The sequence below is a fragment of the Kogia breviceps genome, chromosome 4 (assembly GCF_026419965.1).
Source record: "Kogia breviceps isolate mKogBre1 chromosome 4, mKogBre1 haplotype 1, whole genome shotgun sequence".
In the NCBI taxonomy this organism is placed as follows: Eukaryota; Metazoa; Chordata; class Mammalia; order Artiodactyla; family Physeteridae; genus Kogia; species Kogia breviceps.
The window spans coordinates 75,119,315-75,136,582 of NC_081313.1; the positions used below are offsets into that span (position 1 = coordinate 75,119,315).

The following is a 17,268-nucleotide window of genomic DNA, read 5'->3' on the forward strand; positions in this document are numbered from 1 at the left end:
ACAGACTCCAGCCAAAATGTCACTGAATTTACCAAGCTTTTTCTGTCTGGGATCCCACTACTTTTCTTTGTCTAGATAGCTTCCCCCCTCCACAAAATTACTGATGACTTCTGTGATAAAATCAGTTCAAACCCCGTTGCCTCAATAAATGAACATGATGTGCAACTTCTGACCCTGTTACCTGAACTACTTTCTGCAAAATTGTTATGATCTCCTCTTTTTAGTTGTATTTCTCTTTTATGTGTATATATTATACCTCTTTTGGCTACACTGTGTAAGCTCACTGAGGCCAGGCACACTCTTCGCCTGCCAGAATTTAGTACGTTCTCTTGTACCTAGTATCATTTTAAATGGTGGGAATGGTGAGGCTATTACTGATAAAGTAAAAACCAGAGAAAAGAGATTGTAAACCAGGAGCCTACAGGTTCACTTACAAACTAAATACATAGTAGTTTACAATACATTAACCAAATTTCCCCAAATGTCAAATGGTGACTGCTCAAGGCAAGAGTTTTCAACTTTGATTGTTGACATATCCTAAATGTATAATTGAACTATTTATTTAATATTGAAACTCTACTATCAATTTAATATTGAAACTCTACTAAAATGTTTTCTTATTTAAATCCTCTTGAATAGCTTCAGCTTATTACCCATAAAAGAATAGTTTTAGTTCTAAAAGAGATTTCTATCCCAGTGAAGAAATTTTAAATAAGGAGGGCGATACAGTAACAAATATTTTAAAAGGTCACCTGTTGTAATTAATAAACTGCTTTGATGAGACTGCAAAATACTTAACAGTCTCCTAATTCTAGACTGTGGTGTAACTTTTTTTTGAACATTCTTCACAATCGATTTGGTCTTGCCCATCAAAAAAATGAGCGTTGCCCAGTAATATTCGGCACTGCAATTGTACATTTTTCTGAAATTTGGATAACATTTAACTTCGAGTGACACAAGGCCTTTGTGAATTCCCACCTCATGAAAAGTTCTCATTTTTAGATATAAAAATTCCTCCCTTTTAGCAACTGAAAGAAACAGCTTTTGAATGTTTTGATTAAGCAAAGCAAGGTTTTTTTAAAGTAAAATATATATTTTTAACCACAGATGAAAATGAACTCCTTTTAAAGTATAAAATAACATCACCTTTCCTGAATATCTGAATATACAGTATTTATTTTTTTTATACATTGTGTTATATTGAATAGTTTGGTAATTCTTATAAATGTAATTAATTAGTTATGTCTGTTACTTTAGTTAGTATGTATATTTCTTCCTTTTTTTTAAACCCTCATTAGAGGATTTGGAAGGTATGAGCCATGACACCAATGACCCTGTTGCTCTCTTCACCACTGTACCTTGGGGCCTAGGACTGTACCTGGCACATAAGAGATACTCAATAAATACTTGTTAAATAAATGAATTGCTAGAACATATGCTCCATGAGGAAAAGGAATATATTTGCTAGTTTATTAGTTAAAAATCTGGCCCTTGGATTCATATTTGTAGTGACACCACTCCAAACCTGTTTCCTCACCTGCAAAATGGAGCAGTAATAAAATCTGCCTCATACAGTTATTGTGGGGATTAATCCACATAAATACTTGTGCACAGGGAGCACTCAACACGTTAGCCACTCTTATCAGCATCAACACCATCATTATCATCTTCATTAGTCTCATTTGCCACTTATCTCCTATTCCAAGCATGCAGCATATGCTCAGTAAATATTTGTTAAGTGAAGAAATGAATCAATTAAGTGCAGCTGTATCTGCATACACAGGTGGGTCTGACTACCCTCAGTATACTTCTAGGCAAGGTTCAGACAAATAGCAATTTAAAAAAAGACTCTAAAAATTAGTGTCACTGAATTATTCTTACTTGAACCTGCTGTTCGGAGATCTAGTTACAAAGCCCTAGTCGTTCTCTAGTCCTTGGGGAACAGGTGTTCTTTCTATTTCCTTTTTGAACTTCTGGTAGTGCCTAGCACAGAGGTTTGTATCACTGCCACTAAAAAAACCCACAAATCTTATTTAGCAAACAAGTCATATAGGTAAAATTTGAAAACAAATGAACACAGTATTATAGAATGGGTAAGTGTTAGAAGTCTCATAATATTTAACTACATTATCTTAACAAATCCAGTGTGCCACATTTATATTTCTTGCAATGTTGCTATACATTGAAGTGTCATAGTGAGAATCATTACTTCCATAGTTTCTAACTTAAAACTGCAGTAAAAAAAAATAAATAAAACAAACTGCAGTAAAAAGTATGAATCAATAAACAGCACTAAAGAGTTATATTTCTGTGAACTGCCTCACTGTGAGTGGACAACAAAAGTAAGTCTCAGGTTGTGTGGAGCTGAAATACCTATTTTGTCACTGACAAATCATTTTAGATCTTATATTCATAATATTTCTCATCAGAAATGTTCTGTATTAAACAGTACTGATACATTTTCTAATTTGTTTTGAGCTTCACTATGGAAAGATGCTATCAGGTTATAGAGCAGCATTATTATATTAAGGTTTAAATTAGTTCTTTTTTAATTTATAAAAATGAACGTGAACTTTAGTAGCAAAGAGCTTAATTACTTTGTATTAAGACAAGATAAATGGTGAATAATTATTTTAACTGGGTGAAGAAAAGAAGGGATGAAGACTGAGACAAGAGTTAATCTTAAATTCCTCTTTTTACTGTGTACATTCTTTGTGCAATTATTTTGTTTTCACTGTATTTTCCAGATTGAAAATAAACTTTAAAAAACTCATAAAGGGCTTCCCTGGTGGCGCAGTGGTTGAGAATCTGCCTGCCAATGCATACGACACGGGTTCGTGCCCCGGTCCGGGAAGATCCCACATGCCACGGAGTGGCTGGGCCCGTGAGCCATGGCCACTGGGCCTGCGCGTCCGGAGCCTGTGCTCCGCAACGGGAGAGGCCACAACAGTGAGAGGCCCGCGTACCACACACACACACACACACACAAAAAAAAAAACCTCATAAAATATTCATAAACCCTGATCCCCTTCATCATACCATCTCCCAGAAGTGTACTGAAAAAAGAACTGCAGGTCCTAAAAGCTGAAGCCAGTGGTTCTCAAACATTTGTGTGTACATTGCAGACTAACCAGGAGTACTTGTTAAAAATGCAGATTACGACTGAATGTCAACATTATGACGTAGTATGAATGTGTTTCATGTTTGGTAATTGCAATTATTGTTGCTTTTGTTGTGGTCATCCATTTACAATGCTTGGTATCAATTTATTTATCTCTTGTAAAAATAAAATACAGTGTGTGTGTGTGGGAATAAAAAGGTAATTATCATTCAACTTTTTTTCTGAAAAAAAATGCAGATTCCTGGGACACACCCAGGATTTACTTCTGATCTCTTGAGGTGTGGTTCAGAGTCAAATGAGAAAATGTGTCAAAGTAGAAGAAAGAAAACTAACCAGTATTTGTTCTTCTATCTAAAATCTAAAAACGTTCCTCTACTTTCTTCTTTGCCTATTTTTACCTTCTCTGGGCTTAAAGATGGGGCTCTAATTGCTTCTCAGATGCATTTCCAACCCTCTTGGGGATTCTAGAAAGAAGCTCAAGCAGAAGCTGCCCAGTCATTTTAATACATACTGGACCCAGGGTTGCTGAAATTCCAAACCCTAAACTTGAAAGGAATGCTAAACAAACACCAATTTAAAGACACATACAAACCATCTCCCTCCTTACATAATTGTTATAATGAATTGACTACTAATATGTGTTAGGCACTGAGCTAATTAAGTGTTTTATATACACTGTCAGTTGCTTTCACATACAAGTCCCCCTGCCCCCAACAAGAATATTTCACCAGAAGCAAGAAGGGTGGACAGTTCTGATTCTGTCTTTGCTACTGATTTCCAATAAACTCTGACTTATTCTTTAGCAACTGTGATGAGTCGCTTAAAGATAAATGAAGGTTGCCAAAGGTGTTGGTGAGAGAAGACCCAGATGTTCAAAGGATGCTTCTCTTCATCCAAGTCCAGCTGTAATCTTGGGAAACTCAAACATCCACATGGATCATCTAGCCAACGCTCTGGGCCTCTCCATTCCTTGATCTTGGATTACCTTCTCCTTCACTCCACTCAACTACCCATTCTTCATGTTTACCTCTGGTCATTGCAGCACTCTTCTGCAATAATAAATTTAGAAATTCCTCCAATTTGACTATAACCTCCTATCTTTCTAACCATCTTACTCAAATAATCCCCTTATCCAACCTTAAAAAAACAACAACAATCTTATAGGGCTCCTAGTCCTTTCACTCTCCTTTTTCCCTACTAGACTTTTTCTGTTTTCATTTCCCTCCTTAACTGCTTAGAGTCCATGGCCCAACATTTCAATATGTTTTCCTACACTGCTTTGCCTCACTGTCCATGAAGTGCACTTGCCTGGAAAACCCCGAGGTTGGATGAACCCAGCTGACTGGCTTCTCTGGGTAACACAATGTTGCCCCTACAAACAAATCATCATCAGCCATAACTGGGCCCTCAGCACTGCTCAGCCACTGTACTATGTAATCTTAGGCAACTCTCCAGATATTATGATTTAAAGAATAAAGAATCATAAGGTACTAAAGGAAAATAAAAGAGAATTTGTGTATAATTATGGGGTGGGATTTAAGGCATGAAAACAAGATCAGAAACTACAGAAAAAATGATTGACATTTTTGGCTCCATAAAAATTTAAAACTTCTGTATGAAAAAAAAGAACCACCCCATAAGCAAAATGCAAAGATAAAAGGCAAAATATAAACCACATATAATAAGGATTGTTATCCATCATTTATAAAGAACTCCTAAAAATCAATAAGAAAATGATAAAGATTCAATAGAAAAAGATCTGGTAATTTATAAGATAAATATAAATAGCTAATAATTATATTAAAATATGTTCAACCTTCCTGCTTATCAAGTAAACCCAAATTTAATTGTTTTTGTAGATTACAGCAATTAAAATAATTAATAACACTTTTGCTTTTTCAGGATCCTTTAGATCTTTAATAGCATTCGATACTGTCTACCAGCCCTCTGACTCAGAGCATTTCTCTTCCCCTGGTATTCCTTCCTCTGATTTCTTCCTTAGTTCTCAGAGGTCTCCTTCTTTGCAGCTCCTCAAGGACCTTGCTGTACAGCTACCATTTGCTGGGCTTCTCATTGAACATGCCCTCTGAGGGTGACTTCATCAGTCCAATCACTTGCAAATCTCCATCTCCTGAGTTTCAGTCAATATATCTAATAGCTTAGTTCATTTCTACTTGGCAGTCTTGTAGGCGCTGCCAAATCAGCATGTCAAAACTGAGCTCATCATCCCCCCATAAACGTGATTGTCTTCCTGACTTCAGTTTCTCTGTTAATGACAGAACATCCACACAACCGCCCAAACCAAAAAAATTTGGGTGCCTACCTTGATGCTTTCCACTCTAATACCAATTCAGGTCCTGTTGACTCTCCTCACATCAAAATATTTTCTCCATCTCCACTGTCTCATCCCGGTCATCATAATCCAGCTAGTTTTGCATTAGTCTCATCATCCCATCATCCTCCAATATATTCCCCTTATCAGAGCTGGAATGATATTCCCTAGAATTACATTCCCTTTCTTTCCTTTTCTTTTTTTTTAAGTTTATTAAAAAAATAAATTTATTTATTTCATTTATTTTTGACTGTGTTGGGTCTTCGTTACTTCACGCGAGCTTTCTCTAGTTGCAGCGAGTGGGGGCTACTCTTCATTGCGGTGTGTGGGCTTCTCACTGTGGTGGCTTCTCTTGTTGCGGAGCACAGGCTCTAGGCGTGTGGGCTTCAGTAGTCGTGGCATGCGGGATCAGTAGCTGAGGCTTGCGGGTTCTAGAGTGCAGGCTCAGTAGTTGTGGCGCACGGGCTTAGTTGCTCCGCGGCATGTGGGATCTTCCCGGACCAGGGCTCGAACCCATGTCCCCTGCATTGGCAGGTGGATTCTTAACTACTGTGCCACCAGGGAAGCCCCATTCCCTTTCTTAGAAGCCTTCTTTCCAAGTTCTCTTACAAGGTTGAGAAGGCTCGTCACAATCTAGTTCCTGCTCACTCTCCAGTCTTACTTCTTTTCACAACTCTACCTTCATACTCTACTCTACGGCAATAGTGGATTTTCTTCAGTCCTCAAATGTACAATGTATTCTCTTGCCTTTGTCTTTGTCTAGAACCCGGAAAACTATTTTCTGTGCCCCTACCCTTAGCCGTTACACATAATTCCACCCTCACCAAACAGAAATGGCTAACTCTTACACTTTTCAGTCCTTAGCTTTTTGAGAGCAGGGACTGTGTTTGTTGTTTTAGAGTTGTGTCCTTAGTACTTAGTACAGAACCTGGCATATGGAGGTGCAGAGTGGCTGAACATGAATGAGTATTGTGTCGAAACCCACAATGCTGCATGCTTTACTCTGGCATTGTAAAAGTGGTGATGAATCATTAGAAGTCTTACTGTCACAGATTAGACTAGGCCAAATTGCTTCCCCATATTGCTAAGATACAACATTCTCCCAGATGTTTACTCACATAATTAAAAAATAAAGATATTTGTTTGGAGTCAAGTCAATCCTTAGACTTACCCTCTGTTCTTTTCCTTACCCTCACGTGCAGCAAAAATGGGTCAGAAATGTAGATATCTGGTAGATACGAAAAATTTCTTTACGTCCAAAAACAAATGAAAAATCTTGCCCTAGGAAACTTTTCTCCTCTTGGGCTTGTATTGGCTAACAGCATCACTGATCATCCACCTTGTAAAAGTAGGAAGCATCATCTCTCTTTCTCATTTAAGCAGCAAGTTGCAGTCTCTGTTGCCTAGCAATGTACTCCTTCCTCTCCCATCTCCATGATAACCACTTTAATTCTTATCACGACCTCCCTGAATATACTTCTAACTGGTCTCATCTTGTTTAATCTCTTCTCCTCCAGTCTATCCTCACTTCACCAGCACCAATCTGATCATGCTAGTCTTAAACTCATAAAATTCTGGTGGATCCTCACTATCCCTAGAGGATAAAGTCCAAGCTACTCCTTAGCAGAATCCTCTCTATATTATAGACCTTATTTCCCATAACTCCTCATCTCATGGGCACTTGTGCTCAGCCATACTAAATTTTTCCATTCCCTGAAACCCTCGAAGCTAGTCTGTATTCTGTACTTGGGCATAAGATCTTATTTTCCTGTGTAGAATGCCCTATTTTTCTCTAGTCATTACTTCTGGAAACAGTTCAAATTTTATTTCCGGTGAAGCCAGTGACTTCCCACTGCGCGTTCATAGTACTTCATGTGTTTTCCTAGTGTAATACTTATCACATTGCTTTGTAATCATTTATTTACATGCTGTTGTGGGGACTGGTAACCGTTCATGAAAACTTTTGCTAACACAATTAAAACAAAGCACGTGGATGCCTAGCACATTACATTTTCCAGCCTTCTTGGCCAGGTGTGGCCATTTGCCTACATCCTTTCCAATGTTAACAAGTGTGGAATTTATTTGTGTCACTTCTGGCCAATGCCTTAAGGAAGTGTGTATGACTCCTCTATGTTCTTATGCCCCTCTTCCTGAGGTCTAGAATACTGATGAATCTGCAACCCAGCTGTGACCACGCAGATGACGATACTGCCTAGGTGGTGGTCAAGAAATAGGACGCAAGGAACCTGGTCCTTGAACCTGGCTGTGTGGGGTGATGCAATCTGCTTATCTGGAATGCCCATCTTGGACTGTTTCATGTGAAAGAAATGAACTGCTATATTCTCTATATATCTGGGGTCTTTTTGTTAGGGCAGCTTAGCTTTACCTAGCTAACACAGGCATTTTTCTTCTTTTGGTTTTTTGGTCCCTTAAGCTGGCTTATGCTTCTTTGTGTCTCCTGTGACAAGCAAACAGTACTTAAATTAATGCTAGCTGAATAAACCTTGAAGATAAAATGGTACCTTGCTTGTGCTCAGTCTTGCAGAAGGACTAGAGGCAAAGAGATAAGAAGAAGCAATAAACTATGAGAAATGTTTCATATGTTACCATGTCTGGACATCTTTGGAGACGTTTAGGTCTAGTGATAAAGGATCTGAGGATGTTTAAAGAAATGGAACTAGGAAAACAGATGTAGAATCTGAGATCAGGCTAGAATGAAACACTGGTAACCTCTCCAAAAGGAACGGAGTAAATGAGGACCATCAACTGCACAAGCAGCAGAAATATGGTTCAGTAATACCCATACCTACTGGATACCGGTCTATTTTTCCCCCTGGTAATCCTGCTTTATTGCTTAACTATACGTGAGCTAGTTCCTCAAGACAGGTACTTCCTCTCCTTCACTTCGTCCATCCCTACCATCAACCATGCTTCACAGTATTAATGCCCTTGTACAGCCTCCTCTCCCTGAATGTGGGCTGCCATCATAACTTTCTTTTTGAACACAGAATATGGTAGAAGTGATGCTGCCTGACTTTTGAGGCTAGGTCATACGTTTTGCAGCTACTGTCTGGGACTCTTGGAGTACTTACTTGCTCTTTGAATGCTCCCTCTTGGAACCCAGCACATGCTGCAGGAAGCCCAAGATACATGGAGAGGTCATGTGTAGTGCTCCAGTAGACCGCCCTGGCTAAATTCCCAGCCAAGAGCTAGCATCAACTGCCAGCCTTGTGAATGAGCTCCTCTGGGTGTCCAGCTCAGTGACCTTTCAGATGACTCCGGACCCAATGAGAATTTGACTTGAACCATATGAGAGACCCCAGGCAAGAACCTCCCAGCTAGCTCAGTCAACCCATGGGACCGTGAAAGATAATAACAGGTTGTTGTTTTAGGCCACTACATTTTTAGATGGTTTGTTATACAGAAGTAGATCACCAGAACACCAAAACCGATATAAACCCGAGCTTTGTACAATGTTTTGAAGATGTTTTCAGCATTACTTGGAAGCGGTTTGGGCTATTAAAGAACAGTGCCTCCTCAAAACCAATGTAACAACCTTACTTTTTTCTTGACTTAATGTTTTTTTTTTCTCTTAAGTTTCAAAATCATCATAAAAAATAACGAATGTTTGAAGAGGCTCTTCAAAACCTATTTTTTCTTCAATGTGCTTACTTCTTGAGCGGAGAAAGACACAGAACTATTGTGGAAACAACAAATGGACTAAATTATGCTTAACTTCCTAAGAAGGACAAAGTGGAATGGAACATGGAGTCAAAAAGTGCAAACATATCAGAACAATATTTTGTAGTAATGCACAGATTGAAATTGGCAGCATTTATTACTAAATGGACATAGTTGGAATATAGTCACTGTGGTAACCAATCAGAAGAAATTGTCAAGACCTAGTCTGGTATCTACCCCATATATCCCCCATCAAATCAGATTATCCTCATTTAACCATCTCTCAATCTATGGCACTCCTCTGTACTACAGCTCTGGGATAACTTTGCTCTGCAAAATCAATCATTTGCTTCCAAATGAAAGTCTCCTAAAGGCTTGGTAATCTCAGAAGAGGGCAAGACTATCTGAATCCTGAAATAATTAAAAAATATATAAAGTTTGAATGCAAGGAGTTTAATTTCAAGTCTCAATTTCCATGCCTTCTTCTCTATCTACCTCTCAAAACACCAAGTGTCTTAAAGCTGTTCATGGTCCATCACTGCAATATCTTGACTTGTAGGCATTCCTATGCATGAAATCTTCCCTGGACCTCCATGATAACTTCCTTGTGTCCCATTCTTTCAGGGATTTCACTAAATAGCTGACTGACCTGTTTGAAGTAAAAACTGAAGATGACTCTCATGGCCAAGTCACATGGATTCTATTCCTGTATGTATTTGGATTCTATCCCCTCTCTTCATTTTCACTCTCATCATCAGCATTTAGGCCTTATTACCTTTTGCAGGCACTACAATAATGACCTTTAGGCTGCATTTTCCCTATCTTCAGACTTTCCTTCTCAATATAGTTTACTCATAGCTGCTAGATCAATCTTTTTGAAGTATAGCTCTGACAGTTCATTTCCTTACTTAAACACCTTTGCTCCTACGGGCTTCAAGAAAAAAAATATACCCCGCCCCTCAGCCTATCATTTAATATCCTCTGTCATCTCATTCCCAAATAATTTATAACTTTATTTTCCTTATTCTCCATTCACACTCATGATGCATCTACCAAACTCCCCTCTTGCTATTGTCAATGCTTATGTAACATATTCTATACTTTCTAGCCCTTGCTCCTGTTGACAATCCTCACTGAAACATTCTTCTTCCCTTCTGTGAATCTCCAAATCCTACCCATCTTTCAGGGTTCAGCCTCAATAGACCTTCCCTCCTCAATCCCCGAATGTCTTGTTGGCTCTTATAATTAGATAGAATTACACCTTCTTCCAAATTTTTCTATTACTTATATCAATATCTGCCTTGTGAACCTTATTCCTTTCTCCTTGAATTATTAAATTTATAAAATTTTATCTCCTTCCTACTGACCTTTATTCTATGAAAAGTAGAATATTCTGCACATGTAGTAAGTGCTCAATAATTATTGTTGCATGGGGAGGATGTTATTATTTTAATATGTTACTCATTGTACATAATATTTAAATTTACCAGTGGTCATAGAGAGACTAATATGGGGAATGCAGTGGTGAGAGAAAAGAGAGATTTGTTTTTTGGTGGGAAAATATGAATCAAAAATACTACAATGCCCTCCATACAAACAGCTCTCTTCTCATATTACTTTTTCTCATTTAAAAAGACAAGTTTGGGGTTTCCCTGGTGGCACAGTGGTTGAGAGTCCGCCTGCCGATGCAGGGGACACGGGTTCGTGCCCCCGTCTGGGAAGATCCCATATGCCTCAGAGCGGCTGGGCCCGTGAGCCATGGCCGCTGAGCCTGCACGTCTGGAGCCTGTGCTCCGCAATGGGAGAGACCACAACAGTGAGAGGCCCACGTACCGTAAAAAGGAAAAAAAATAAAAATAAAAAATAAAATAAAAAGACAAGTTTGGTTAGATCCTCCTGTCATGTTGAGAAAAAGGATAATCCATCTCTCTATTTTCACATTTATTTAGTTCTTATTCATCTTTATACCTATTCTCTTTTCAAATATTATGCTATGAGATAGCTCCATCTCATCTGTCCTAATAACTACTGGTTCTCTCATTTGTTTGCTTTTCCTTTTGGGTTTTGATACTTTATGTATATCTCTTGCCTTTATGAACACTTGGGAGTTACCTTGCTTTGGTATATAACACTGGTCTTGCTTACCCTTTGAGTAAGTAAGCACTTATAGTCTTTAAATCTTTTGTTTAAAACTTTCCTTCTTATTAACAAAAACTTACTGAAATCATTTTATGACACCATTATTTAAGTAGCTAAATAATCCTACAAATAGCAAACTGAATGAAAATGTCACCTCATGTATGACATGGAGCCTTTGTATTTTTTAATAAGTGCCTCACATACAACTCCTTTCTATTTCCTATGTAATTTTCTTGTTCAATTTTATGTTTGTGTGATGCCTCCAAAATTAATTCAAACAACCACCGAAGAGAAAGTTTAATCTTAATAAAAAATGTTTTTAAACAAAAATAATGCAGGGAATTTATAGATCGCATTGTTTCTTACCACTTCAGCATGGCACATTTTCCCTGTTAATATTGGTAAAATGTAGCATTTTATGCCATTACATGTAAAATATTTTTTTTTACAAATAAAACCCCAACTAAGTGGGTAGAATGAAACACATTTTAATACAGATATTTTAATTTCTCTTAATTAAGACCTTGCAGAGATTCTGCATTCATGTTCTATGGAAAGTTCATATTCACATATTTAAAGAAGCAGTTTGCTTTAGGGCTTAACCATTAAAAAAATAAATGCCTCTAACACTTGGATCCCATATTACTTTAACGGCATAATCTCAGACATATAATGTTTCATAAAATAACTTGCAGTACATCCCTCAGAGTGACCACGGGAGGAATATTTTAGTAAGGATGATTTTCAGAATTTGGAGGCTGGGTTAAAGGGCTCAGAGAGGTCTGAAGTATGTACTTTTAACAAAGTCATAAACTATACACAATTGATCTCAAGATGGAACTCAAGGTTTCTTGTTTCTAATCCTTTGCTGATTATCCTTGCGTAGTAATTTTGCTTTCACTTATTTCTAAATCGGCAGCACCAAGGCACTGAATTTATTAATGAATTCAGCATATATTTTAAAAACGCCTGCTTATTCTGTGTCAAGCACTCTTCCAGATGCCAGAGATATATCTGAGCAAAACTAACAAAACTCACGTTCCAGTGGGGGTAGGAGAGGCCAATAACGAATTATAAACATAACAAATCACCCTAATATAGAGAGTTTTGGACTGTCATTCATGTTACAGAAAAACAAAACAGCACAGAGAAGAGGCAGAGATGCAATTTTAAATAAGGTAGTCAGGATAGGAATTATTGAGAAGGTAACATTTTAATAAATACCTGAAGGAAATGAGAGGGTGACCCTTGTGGATATCTAAGGGTAGAACATTCTAGGCAGAGGCCAGTGCAAAGAAGTTGCAATCAATCATTCATGGCATGTCAGTCTCTGATGAAACCAGGAAACTAACATAGTCAAAGCAAAACTCTATAGATGAATACTCTAATATTTGGGATACTTAGAAAAATCATGTTCTATTTAACACTGATCTAGTAATTATTTACAGAATACAAACTATATGCAAGGCATTGAAAGAATAATGATAAAAAGATAGACACAGTTTTTGTCCTCACAAAGCTTACAGCTTAATGGAGGTGGGAGAGACAAGTATCAATAAATAGATAACCATATAGTAATATACACTATGATAGGGGTGGTACAGGGTGCCATGGGGGCAGAGGATAGGAGCATCTCTCCCAGATTACAGGAGATGTGATTTTAGAGAGAAAACTACTGGAGATTAAAGTCTTTCATTTCTACTCCCAACAACATAGATATCAGATTTTATATAGAATCAAGTAGTAAACACTTAACGTGTATGCAATCCTCACAACACCATATGAGGTCAGCCCCATTATTATCATCGTTTTATAAGTGAAGGAATGAAGCACTGAGAAATAAGGCAACATGTCCAAGGTCACAGAGATAGAAAGTGGCAGAGACAGGGTAAGTACTCCGGGAGTATGGATTCAGAGTCTGTGCTCTTTTTTTTTTTTTTAACATCTTTATTGGAGTATAATTGCTTTACAATGGTCTGTTAGTTTCTGCTGTATAACAAAGTGAATCATCTATACATATACATATATTCCCATACCTCTTCCCTCTTGCGTCTCCCTCCCACCCTCCCTATCCCACCCCTCTAGTTGGTCACAAAGCAGGAAGCTGAACTCCCTTTGTTATGCGGCTGCTTCCCACTAGCTGCTTTACATTTGGTAGTGTGTATACGTCCATGCCACTCTCACTTCATCCCAGCTTACCCTTCCCCCTCACCATGTCCTTAAGTCCATTCTCTATGTCTGAGTCTTTATTCCTGTCCTGCCCCTAGGTTCTTCAGAACCATTTTTTATTTTTAGATTCCATATATATGTGTTAGCATACGGTATTTGTTTTTTTCTTTCTGACTTACTTCACTCTGTATGACAGTCTCTAGATCCATCCACCTCGCTACAAATAACTCAATTTCGTTTCTTTTTATGGCTGAGCAATATTCCATTGTATATATGTGCCACATCTTCTTCATCCATTCATCTGTCAATGGACACCTAGGTTGCTTTCATGTCCTGGCTACTGTAACTAGAACTGTAATGAACATTGTGGTACATGCAGAGTCTGTGCTCTTAACTACTATCTTACATACATTCTGAGCAGCATGCCTGTGTAATAATTTGTTAACGAATAAAGATCTTCAGGTATGTTCTAGCTGCTTATAGGTTAGGCTTGGTATGGACTATCTGAATAGCCTGATTCTAGAATGGGTTTTTATCAGCATGACTTAGAATGTAGAAAGGCAGTTTTATCTAAAAATTAAAATCAAATCATCTTGCTCAGACTGTGGTATGAACTTCTGACATTGGTATTCACTAGCCCATTAATATAAAAAGTCTGCACTAGGAACAGCTCTTTGAAATCCTCTCTCCCCTGACTTCCGACATTCTCAATAAATAGAGAATGATCTCTCTTTTTTTTGCGGGGGGGCGGTACGCGGGCCTCTCACTGTTGTGGCGTCTCCTGTTGTGGAGCACAGGCTCCGGACGCGCAGGCTCAGCAGCCATGGCTCACGGGCCCAGCCGCTCCGCGGCATGTGGGACCCCCCGGGACGGGGGCACGAACCCGTGTCCCCTGCATCGGCAGGCGGACTCTCAATCACTGCGCCACCTGGGAAGCCCGAGAATGATCTTTTTTGAGTGCAGCAGATTTTGTTCAATGTCCTGGGTCAACAAATTCATTTAAAAAATTCTGTCCTCTAGAGCCTCAGCCCTGCTCTCAGATACTACCTTCAGAGATAGAAGTCTGTTTGGCTCTTGTTTAGCGTGGGTAAAAACACCAGGGACACTCTGGACCAAATCACAGATTACAAGACTTCTTCCAGGCTACCAGAGAGTTGTCAGACGATAACCATCCTGAGTAGAAACTGCACTACTGACCTAGATAAAACACCTAGATGAGCTCAGAACAAAGGCGCATGTGGGTGTGGGAATGGGCTGTGGAGCCTTGCAGAGCTAAGTATTTGCTCTGCTGGATTTCTAAGAGCTGATGATTTCCCATTTTCATCATGCGCCGCTCCTTGACTAGTTAGACAACTGGAAATTCTAACTGGGGATCGCACAAATTCTATCTGTTTTAGAAACAGCATCCTCTGACAATGATAAGTGACACAAATTCCGGCTGGAATTCTTAGAAAGACATAAACAACAGGAAGAGCAATTGTATATGAAAATGTGGAAATGGCAGGCAACGAAATTAGAATCCTATCATTTTTAAGACCATGGATTGTTTTCTAATAATATCTATAGCAGAAAGCCATTGAGTGATTTAGCAAAAACTGTATGAATATTTATATAGCTTACATGCAAACATCTTTGCTGTACAACTTGGTTATTTTCAGGTATGTACACAACATTAGATAACAGTGAAGCTTCATGTCTCATAAATCATTCTGAAGGCTGGACCCATCAACATAGAATATCCTAACAGCTTAACTGATGGGGGTGGGGGACACAATGTTTGAGAAAAGTCACATTAAGGTATAAATTTCAAAAAGAATAGGAAGGAAAAAGATTTTATCAACTGAATTTGAGAGTGATGCTAGTAATAATGATAAAAGATAAAAAGAAGTCAGAATAGGATGAAAGAAATTTGGCAAAAATAGTGATTAAAGATTAACACTGAATTGAAATGGACTAATAATGCTATTTGATCAGTGTTACCATCTCATGCAGGAGAAGGCGTCACGATCAGTTTTCTATTTATAAAGACAGCTCAATTTATTATCAAAGAAAAACACTGACCAGGCTTTAGAGATGGCAACAAAATTCAACAGTTATTACTAATTTTTAGTTCTATCTTTTAATTCCATGTTCCTCTCAAAGCAAATAAATGTTTCTATAATACATAAATAACACAGTTTAAAAAATTAAGTAAATAGAAATATACAAAAATATGTGTAACTGGTACTAAGTACTATTCTAAGTACTATTATACTGGTCTGAACTTATACTGTGCATCAAAAAAAATGTTCTCTCTCTCCAAAGTGCTAGGTTGTCTTTGAGAGATAAAGAGTTCATAAATTTACAATGGTAACCAAATGAAAAAAAACACAGAGTAAACTTTCTAGATGAAAATATGGTTCTCCTAATGAAAGGCTAAAAACCAAGAAAAATGCAATGTGCATTAGATTCATATTGTGGGGACTGTGTTTGTATCTAATCTAATGTTTGCATGCATTATTCCAGTGCTTTGAGAACAGAGTCACAACTGTAATCTTGCTCTGAATCGAAATAACGGAATCTGTCATTTGACATGTTGTAGTGTTTGCACTTTCATTATTGTTCATAGAATAATTGTATGCTTCTTTTTACTGTTATTCTGTAGCAGTTTCTCCCTTTAAAAATGCTACTCAAACTAGCTTCAGGAGGAATTTCAAAGTCAAAATCAGTCACAATGTTTCAGTAGACCTATTTTCAATATGCTCATATACATGCTTATGCATATCTGTTTTGATAAAATGTGACTCTTACATGTCTAGTATGTTATTTCACCACAATTTGCATTGTTATAATAGGTTATTGATTGATTTTCAGTTTAAGGGACTAAGGTAGTATTCAGTAATGACTGAGTGCTACAAGTTTATTGCAAGTGCCCAAGGTTCACTCACCCCAAGCAATTTGGTCAATAACCAATTTTTATACTTCTATCTCCTTCGAAATTCCAAACCAATAATCCCTGTGTGTGTGGTTTTTAAATTATTTCAGTATCAGACTAACATTTCCCATGGAAATCAATATGGGTGCGATCCATTAGCCAAAAATCTGCAGTACTGCAATGCAAACATATTAAAAATATTGATCTTGCAAAGCTACTGATGTTTTGATTGACTTTAATGTTCGTAAGCAGCAATAACAGAATTTCAATGACTGAAACAAACTTTTGATTAAAATTATAGATTTTCTTGGAGGGGGTTTGCTATTTTACTGGTTGAAAGCATATCACATGGCCTACTTGCCTGCCATAAATGATTGCAGTGGGATATAGTTATCCAATTCTATTTTAAAAAAAATAAATTTATTTTATTTATTTATTTTTGGCTGTATTGGGTCTTCATTGCTGTGCGTGGGCTTTCTCTAGTTGTGGTGAGCAGGGGGCTACTCTTCGTTGCGGTGTGCGGGCTTCTCATTGCGGTGGCTTCTCTTGTTGTGGAGCACAGGCTCTAGAGCACAGGCTCAGTAGTTGTGGCGCATGGGCTTAGTTGCTCCACAGCATGTGGATCTTCCTGGACTAGGGCTCAAACCCGTGCCCCCTGCACTGGCAGGCGGATTCTTAACCACTGCGCCACCAGGGAAGCCCTATCCAATTCTTTATATGTACATATTTTAGTCTATCATAGCTTACACATCTTAAATCTACGTTGAACTGCTCTGATGTTGCAATTCCACTTCTTATTATATCACACACTGAGGCAGAATTTTCAGACTGAGAACAGAAATCAAGAGCTCTAATCTATCTTTTACCATTATGCAACCTTTGGGAAGGCATTTAACTCTCGGTTTAAATTCC

General features: G+C 38.0%; 1 protein-coding gene across 13 annotated transcripts in view; it reads right to left on the reverse strand.

Annotated features, from left to right (window-relative positions):
* Positions 1-17,268, reverse strand: part of ARB2A (ARB2 cotranscriptional regulator A) — a 428,393-nt gene that overhangs the window by 58,062 nt on the left and 353,063 nt on the right. The gene's annotated exons all lie outside the window — the stretch shown is intronic.